Raw genomic sequence first — 9,111 nt, forward strand, 5'->3', positions numbered from 1 at the left:
AAAAGCAAAGTGAAATTTGTTTCCTGGGCCCCTGGCTCATAGATCCAGCCCCTCTCGCTGCCTGCCTGTCTTTACCACTCTCTCTTTATGAAAAATGCCTCAGCATTCTGCATTTTTTGGATAATAGTTGTTGGGAAAGGGCATTTCTTTCATTAATAATTTTTTATTAATAAGCCCACAGCCTTTCATGAGTCAGAATTCATTCCCTGGCGCAGGAAAGGGCAATGCCGTTTTTTAAGAGCCGATTTCATAAAAGAAAAATTTGACTGACATAAATGCATTTCTTTCCCCCTGGCTTGCTGGGCTGAGCTGTTCTTTAGAACATCAACAGTCCTGTAAGTCTCCAAGTAATTAAAAATCCTGCAGGGTGGAGGCTTCTGTTCTCACGTGTACCGAGAGACTCAGCAGAGCTTTTCCAGCCAAGGTTAATCCTTGAGGAACAAAAAACATCCCTAGGAAGAGGTCTGGCTTGGATGAAGGTGGCCTTGGTTTGTTTTCCTGATGCTTTGATAAGATTTTGGTGCAGGTAAAGCAGATGAAAGGTTAAGGGTTGAATTTTTAGATTTTGGTTTAACTGATGCAAATCCAGAGGAAATCCCAGAATCACAGGATGGGTTGGAAGGGACCTTAAAGCCCTTTCAGTTCCAAACCTGTGCCATGGGCAGGGACAACTTCCACTGTCCCAGGCTGCTCCAAGCCCCAATGTCCAGCCTGGCCTTGGGCACTTCCAGGGATCCAGGGGCAGCCCCAGCTGCTCTGGGCACCCTGTGCCAGGGCCTGCCCACCCTCCCAGGGAACAATTCCTTCCTAATATCCAACCCAAATTTCCCCTCTTCCAGTTTGAACCCATCATGCCGTGACATTTCCTGATCCAGAGTCCCTCTCCAGCTTCCCTTCAGACGCTGGCAGGTGCTGTGAGGTGTCCACACAACGTTCTCCTCTCCAGCCTGAACATTCCCCACTCTCAGCCTGTCTCCAGCCCCCTTATCAACCTCGTGGCCTCCTCCAGACCTGCTCCAACACTTCCATGTCCTCTTTGTGTTGGGGACCTCACATTCCAGGTGCCAGTTTGTGCACACACACACATTTTCCAGGCAATTTAGGAGCCAAAACACAGCCCAGCCTGGACATCTCCTTATCTTTGCCCCTCCCAGAGGGTGGCTCCTGCTGTTTCCAGCATGAGTTCGTTTTTGTAGGAGCATCCCCTGGGATTTTTGGTCCCTGCACAGGACAAGTGTCCCCTGCTGGGTGCTGTCCCAGCACTCGGGTCCCTGGCTGTGCCTGTGACTCAGAGCACACACCCACGGGTGGCATCTGCAGGGCCTTTCATCTCTAGGACTCGGCAGAGCTTTTCAAAGGTTTGCAAATTAAACCTGACAACACCTTTGCAAAATAGGTCTGGGCTGGTAACCCCACACAGCAATTAGGGAAACTGAGGCATGCACTGGGGAGCTGGCAGATTTTTTCAGCAAAATGGAAGTGTTTTCCCCCCCTAAAATCGCTGTGCAGCCTTTTTGCTTTCTCTTATTTTTTATCTCTTGCATTCTCTTATTTTTCATCTTTTGCATCCTCTTACTTCTCATGATCGGGACCCCTCTCAATCCTTGCTCTTTTCTATTAATACCTCCTGATGCTGCTGTTCTTGTTTAGAACTTCATCTTTTTGTCACTCTACCAGGAAGTTTGGGTGTTTTACTGCTGGTACCAAAGCATTTCCACTCTGCAATATCGCTGCACATGGCTGGTGCCTGGAAAACCAATCTCCCCAGGATGAAAAAGTGAAAGAAACTGGGTCCACTTCAAACTAAATAGAACAGAAACAGTTAAGCCAACCCCGGGGCACTCCTTTAGACAGGCTCCAGAGCAGGTTTTCAAACAGCAGCGAGTGATGAAGTCATGGGGAGTCAGGGAGAGTTAGCTCAACCCGCCCGTGATTCACTGGCCCTGGTTCTCACAACTCCGAGCCAAGCAGGAGCAGGGAGCCTGCCCGGGAATTGCCTGCTCCGTGCTCTGCCCACTAATCCACGGTGCCTTGCACCTCCTGCATATTTCCAGCCCTTTCTCATTTCTTCCACCTTTACATGGAATAAATCCCCGGCCCAGAAAATGTGACGCCGAGGTGCAGCCAGGGTGGTTCTGCTGTGGGAGAGCTCACAGATCGCTCCAGCAGCCGTGTGGGGACCATTGGGCAATGCCAGGGCACAAAAGCAGTTCCCAGGGTGACAGCAGAGCTGGCAGAACGAGTTCAGGGCTTCGTGCTGCTCTCACAGGGATCAGCAGCACATCCAGGTGTGGGTCGGTGGGGCTCTCCTGGAAGAGAGGGCAGCTCTGCAGAGACTCTGGGCTGTGATTTCATGGTTTGGGGTGGAAGGGACCTTAATTCCCATCTTGTTCCACCCCTGCCACGTTCAGGGACACCTTCCACTATCCCAGGTTCCTGCAACCTGGCCTTGGACACTTCCAGGGATGGGGCAGCCACAGCTGCTCTGGGCAGCCTGTGCCAGGATCTCTCCACCCTCACAGGGAGGAATTCCATCCAAACACCTATTCCAACCTCTTTTAGTGTAAAACCATTGTCCTATTGTTACCTGTCCATGTAAAAAGTCCCTCTCCCTACTTTTTATAAACCTCCTTAATACTGCAAAGCCCCAGTGAGGTCTCCCTGGAGCCTTCTCTTCCCCAGGCTGAGTTTAGATGAGACAGACTCAACTTAGATGAGACAGACTCAGTTTAGATGAGATAGACTAAATTTATAGAGCATAAGGCGAAGCTCAGATGTTTGCAATGATGTTACCATCGTCTGTGTGTCTTAGATTAGGGGATGAAGGGAAGGAAACCTGAACCAGCAGGATTCAGTAATTTGGGGGATGAATTTGGTTCTGTTCTGGTCAAGTCCCGGTCAGGATTTGGCTTCCTACACCAAGACTTGGACTTGTAAGGTGTTGTGAGCATCCAAGGAGCTTCTCATGGGTACCACCCAGGCCAAGCACCCTTCCCAAGGCTTAAACCAGGCCTGCAGGCTATGAGCAGGACCACGGGGAGCCCTAATTGTTGGCAGAAGTCGCAGGCAGGACATGAGTGCCCCGTTGTGTAAGAGCGATACCGGGTGAGCGTGCAGGAGCAGGGCGAGGCACTGCAGCAGGGACAGGGGTGTGACAGCACAGAGGATTTGTGCAGCCTGGGGGACAAGCCCTGTGCAGGGCTTGTGCTGAGTCTGGAAAGGCTGAAGGGAAAAGCGACAGCTCAGCATTAAATTAGAGGACAGACAGAGGGGAGTCGGAGTTAAAGGCCAGCGTCAGATCAAAAAGGGTGAATTTGCTCATTCAAAAAACACAGGCTGGGAATTCGGGGGGCACCACAGGAGCACAGGCCAGGCTTTGGAGCAGCCTTGGACCCCAGAATCCAGGGTTCTGCAGCCACCAACACGTTGCATAACTGTGCAGAGGATCCCGCATGCCTTCAACGTGCTCACAGGGCTTGTTGCACCATGTTCCTGTTGTTTATAATTAATTAATTAAAGCTGTGTTTCAAGGCTCCTGCTGCTTGCCTGCTGAGGGCCCCCCCCACACTTTGATGATTAACTTGGTTTCTGTGTCATTGGGTTTGAGTTTTTGTTTTCTTTTCCACCTCCTTTTCACTGGAGATTGGCCCAGGGGAGAGGGGGAAGTTGGGTGGAGCTGGCTGCACCTCGCAGGTGTCTGCTCAGCACTAAAATGCCAGCTCCAAATCTGGGATCAGGAAGGGTTATTCCTTAGCTGGACTGGAAAAGGACCACTGGAGATTTCTTGCCATCTGCTTTGGCTTCTTGGGACTGTGGGCATTGGCAGTTTTCAGCCTCAGTGACTCTGGAGCTGGGATTTCATGGGTGGTTCCTCATCCAAACTTGGGAGATGGAGATTCTGCTCTGCTCCAGCCTGTTTAAAGTGCCCTGGGATCTTTGGGAGCAAAGCAAGCTGCCAGAGAAAGAGATTATTTACGTGAAATTGATAGTTGATATAATCTTATGCTTTTGGGAGGCTGTAGAAGTCTTATAAAACATTCTGCTCTCTTTATTGTTTATTTATTCTTTATTTACCCTGCAGCTGGCACAACTGACTGCATTGAGATCTGGGTGGCTGCAAGAGGTTGTACTTCCACAAAAAGGTTTGGTCCTGAGGTGTAGCTGCTATCAAGGGTCTGTGGCCCCCAGGATCTCCTTTGAGGAAGCTCTTTTTAATCTGAAATTATAACTTCCAGCATAATTTGCTTTTGCCCTCAGCAGCAGGAACCCCTTTGTTAGTTTAGTTCTCTCTGGATTTGCATCCCAGCAAGAAATTCCCTGTGTCCAACTCTGCAGAGCTGGGGAATGCCAGCTCCATCTTGTGCCTCAGGAAACTGCAGCCTGCCCAAGCTGGGAAACATTGGCTTCCCAGAAATCCAGAGACTGGAAACCCCAAAACAGAGACCTTTTGGTCCCTGTCCCACTGCTCAAAAAGTTGATTTTCCCCCTAGAGCTTCTTTTCCTGATCTGTGAGATACAGTTCCAGTGTGTTGGCAGGTGGGAAAGGCTCGCAGGGCACATCTGGAGCAGGGCACATCTGGAGCAGGGCACATCTGGAGCAGGGCACAGGGACAGCTTTGCTCCCTCTGAAGAGTTGTGCTGCTCCAGCTCGTCCTGCTGGGGTCCTGGAGTGGGGGTGAGGTGCTGTGGGATGGGAAAGGGTTGAGGGCACCACTTAGTGATGGGAGGGACTTGACAAGCGCAGATATCCGGAAGCTGTGTGAGGATGGAGCTGGAAGAAGCTCTGCATGGTCAGAAGTGGTTAGAAGGAACATCGTCACTTAGGCTCTTTCTGAAGGTTCTCCCTTCCCTTCATGGTTCCCTGCCTGCCTCTCCAGGCATCTCTGCTGTTCCCAATTTCCCTCTCAGTGCAGCCTCTGCCTCCCCAAGACCCAAGTGCAGTTCCCTGCTGAGGTCAGGGAGCTCCAGCCAGCGGAGCCGGTGGGATTTGTGTGACTCACAGAGCCCAGCCTGGAGAGAAAGTGGGGAAACAGCAGGAGAAAGAGCAGCAGGACAAGGCCTGCCAGGGAAAGAAGGAAAAGGCCAGCCAGAGGTTAACAGAGTCTCCTGTGAAATCCTCTGAAATCCTCGGGATTTGGCAATTCCAAGCCAAGCATCCCTGCAGGCCGTGGTCCAGCAAGAGAGCTGTGCACGGAGCACTCCCTGCCCTGGCCTGCCCTGGGGACAGAAACTGGGGCTCTGTCCCTCCCGAGCCACCCAGGGTCACTGGGCAGCCTGGCACAGCGGCAGGGACAGAGCACAGGCCAGGCTGAGGAGGAGGCAGTGCTTCCCTGTGCCCAGGAGGAGCTGGGGATGTTGGCAGGATCATGGATTTGGGGTCAGCTCTGAGATTTTTTTGGCTGGTGTCTTCATTGCTCTAAGCACATGTGGTGGGTGCCCCCCAAATGTTCCTTCACCTCTTTGGAAAAGCCTCGAGTGGGATCTGACTCCTGAGAAGGCTCAGAGGGATGGGAGGCATCACCCAGCCCAGGCAGCAGGGCTGAGCAATCCCACGGATGTGGGAGAACCCCAGCACAGGAAATCCTGCTCCCGTGGCTCCTGCCCTGCACAGAAACCTCCAGCAGAGGCTGTGGCCCTGCTCTGGAGCCAGCTCAGCACCCGGGGTGCTCCAGCTGCCCTGCAGGCAGGCTTTGGGTGGGCTCTGTGTCATTGTTGGGTTCCTGGAAATCAGGAAAAGGGGGGGAAATCCTGAGGAGTGAGGCCACCATGCACAGCAAAGGAATGTGAGCTCCTGGTGTGTGGCTGTGCGGAGGAATTCTGGCTCTGAAAAGCCCCTGGGAAGTGAAATGGGAAAACATGTTGGAACAAGGACACTTATTCACCCTGTGACTGAGCAAGACAAATATCCAGCCCGTGTGTGTGCCTGCACGTGTGGTTCTGGATTTACTCCCCTCTCCCTTCCCACTGTAAATACAGAATGAAAAAACAGGCCAACGAGAGAAATACGAGACAGGGGCGAAGGGGGAGAGAGCAGGAAGAGGGAAAACACTGGGAAAAGGAGTGGAAAAAATCCAGAGCAATTCTGGGAGATAAATAAAAATATAAATACCAAATCTAGATAGGAGCGTGAACCTGGGGCCTGAAGCTGCCTTACTCATGGCAAAAAACTCAGGATAACGTGGCAGGAGCCAAGGCAGGTGGAGGGTCAGGACCAGACCTCGGGGAGGGTTTTGCATCCACCACTCTGACTCAGCAGCAGCAGCACCGAGCTGCCTTGCCTGGGCTTGCAGTCCTGGGTCAGCATTATCCCTCTGCAGCCCAATCCCACCCTTTGGGTTTAGGGTGGTGGCAGCTCCTGGGAAACAACTCTGTGTGTGTGTGTGTGTGTCATGCCATCCCCTTTTCCAGGCAAATCCAGCAGGATCAGCAGGCTGCAGGCAAGGCCAGCAAGGCTGCTCTTCTCCAGGCAGCAGCACAGAGAGGGTGTTTTGGAGGCTGGAATTTAGATGGAAACGGGATCAGGTAGTGCTTGACACAGCTCCTCTTCCCAGCTCCCTTATCTGCTCCTGCCAGGGCTACTCGGTGTTGGAGGCTTGGGAAGGGATCTGTAATTCACTGGGAGCATGTGGACACCAGCCCTGGCTTGCAGGAATGGGAGTGAGATTTGGCATTGGAGGGAAGCAGCGCCTGATGGAAAATGTCTGATGTTTGCCTTGGAAAGGAGCTGGGGACAGGCTGAGCACGGCGGCCCTGACGTCAGTGGCACTGAGCTCATCGTGGGCCCTCCTTCAGCACCTGTTTGTGTCTGCTCCCAACCCGCTGTGGGATGGCAGGGACTGCACCTCTCATCCTGCTCCTGCCTCTCTCCAGGTGCTCCATCCTCGCTGCTCTGGACAGGCCAGAGTGTCACCTGCACCCCAAAGTCCCCTCATGGCCTCCACCCCCCTGTCAACAGCCTGAGGCCTCTTTGCCTCATTCCTACCTGCTCTGGTGGCAGAGAAAGCGCTTCCCACCTAGCAAAACAAACCTCTGAATGTTCTCCAGCTCAGGGAACATCCCCAGCAGGACCTGACTCGAAGTCAGGGCAGACAGTGAGGTGCTGGGTGGCACAGCAGTGATGTCCCGCTGCATCCCTGCCTATCCATCCCTGCCCGCCCATCCATCCCTGCCCATCCATCCCTGCCCATCCATCCCTGCCCATCCATCCCTGCCAGTCCATCCCTGCCAGTCCATCCCTGCCCGTCCATCCCTGCCAGTCCATCCCTGTCCATCCATCCCTGCCAGTCCATCCCTGCCCGTCCATCCCTGTCCATCTATCCCTGCCAGTCCATCCCTGCCAGTCCATCCCTGCCCGTCCATCCCTGCCTGTCCATCCCTGCCCGTCCATCCCTGTCCATCCATCCCTGCCCATCCATCCCTGCCCGTCCATCCCTGCCCATCCATCCCTGCCTGTCCAGCCTCTCCCCAACCCCTCCCGGGCAGGATTTGCTGTGTGCCAGCTCTCTCTGGAGAGCTCTGTGTGGGGAGCAAAGTGCCCAGAACAAGGTGCGGGGAGCAGGCTGGGCACTGCCAGCAGCAGCACAGGCACAGCCCACAGCCTGGCATGGCCCACACTGTCACCTGCTGGCCCTGCACGCCAGGGTGGCACTGAGGCTGGAGAACTCCCGTGCAGCTGCACTTTGGGAAGTGCCCAGAGGGCCCAGAAGCTCCTGCATTGCCTCCCCACCACGCTGCTCCCAGCAGAGCCCGCTCCTCCGGCAGGATCCGGCCTCCTCGTAGGTGGCACTGTTGGGAAAGAGGGGGAAAATCGCAGGGCAGATTCCCAGGCAGCTCCTCAGGAGTGCCAGGGAGCGAGGAAGGGATGCTGCTTGCTGTGCACGGGCACGGAGCACCCGGAGCTCGGGCAAGGCAGGGAGCCCTGCTCCGCTCAGAGCCCGGCCTGCTCTGCTGGCTGGGCTTTATTACATTAATTGCATCCCAGTTGGAGGCTCCACCAAGTCCCAGCCTCGTGTGGCGTCCTGGGGCTGGCTGGCACCCAGGGAGGGGAGCCAAGGGGTGGAGGAAGTTTGGAAGGTTGGGAGAGGAAGCTGCAGCTCCCTCTTGGAGCAGGGAATGGCCTGGCCCCACATTCCCGGGGCTTCCCGTGCCCTCGGGGCTCCCTGGGGCAGTCCCCGGGCACAGGGACACGTTGGCACCCAGGGATGGTGGGCATTGCTGGAAGGGTCTCACATCTCTCACCTGAGGCTTTGGTGCTCGGATTTTCCTGCACTCAGTGCTCACATCCTGCCCGTGCAGCGAGGGAAAGTGAACCACGAGTGGGGATGTCCCTCCCAGGGCACTCTTAGTGACTTTTCTCCCAGAGCAGGACCCTCTGAGCATCCACCCAGGCCCCCAGGCTGGTTGTGCAGCCCTGCTGAGCACCCAAATTCCTCCTTCCCTGTGCCACCTCTGCCAGGCCCCCCCAGCATCCTCTGGCCCATCCCAGCTCCCCTTATCCTGCCCATCCCCGTGCCCTGCACCAGCTTGGGAGCACAAAGGAGCTGCTGCTTCCTCCTTGCTGACTGTCTGCATCCATATTCCCACCCCATGGAGCATTCCAGGGATCCCCCACACATCCTGCTGGGGCCAGGGCTTGGCTGGGAGGGTGCAACAGGTATGGAACAAGGACACCCATTGTCCCGGCCATGTGGATCTCCTGGGATCTGGGGCTTCTGTGTGAGCATGGGGGATGGAGAGGGGATATGGGGATGGAGAGGAAAAATGAGGATGAAGATGGAGAGGGGATACGGGGATGGAGAAGGAAAAGGAGGATGAAGATGGAGAGAGGAGATGGAGAGCAGAAAGGGACACAGAGAGGGGAGATGAGGACGGAGAGGGGAAGTGGAGATGGAGAAAGGGGATGGGAGAGGGGAGATGAGGATGGAGAGAGGGGATGGGAGAGGGGAGATGAGGATGGACAAAGGAGATGGACAAAGGAGATGGGAGAGCAGAAAAGGACTTGGAGAGAGGAGATGGGGATGCAGAGATGGAGAAGCCGGAGAGCTGTGCCCAGCAGAGGAGGTGCTGTGGGGCAGGACACCCCGCACGGGCTGCCAGCCACTAGGTGTCCTC

This window comes from Aphelocoma coerulescens, chromosome 24, assembly GCF_041296385.1.
Source record: "Aphelocoma coerulescens isolate FSJ_1873_10779 chromosome 24, UR_Acoe_1.0, whole genome shotgun sequence".
Classification (NCBI taxonomy): Eukaryota; Metazoa; Chordata; class Aves; order Passeriformes; family Corvidae; genus Aphelocoma; species Aphelocoma coerulescens.